Here is a 351-nt window from a genome sequence, read left to right as displayed (position 1 = left end):
GATTTTTCTTGATTATTTCAATACATAAAAAAGAACATTCAATTATCCCAGTCAAAGGGTTTTTCTTGATTATTTCAATACATAAAAAAACATTCAATTACCTCAGTCAAAGGATTTTTCTTGATTATTTCAATACATAAAAAAACCATTCAATTACCTCAGTCAAAGGGTTTTTCTTGATTATTTCAATACATAAAAAAACATTCAATTGCCTCAGTCAAAGGATTTTTCTTGATTATTTCAATACATAAAAATCCATTCAATTACCCCAGTCAAAGGATTTTTCTTGATTATTTCAATACATAAAAAAACCATTCAATTACCCCAGTCAAAGGATTTTTCTTGATTATT

Source organism: Euprymna scolopes, chromosome 45 (assembly GCF_053919585.1).
Source record: "Euprymna scolopes isolate OS-2025 chromosome 45, ASM5391958v1, whole genome shotgun sequence".
Classification (NCBI taxonomy): domain Eukaryota; kingdom Metazoa; phylum Mollusca; class Cephalopoda; order Sepiida; family Sepiolidae; genus Euprymna; species Euprymna scolopes.
Note: the sequence above shows the minus strand (reverse complement) of the source record.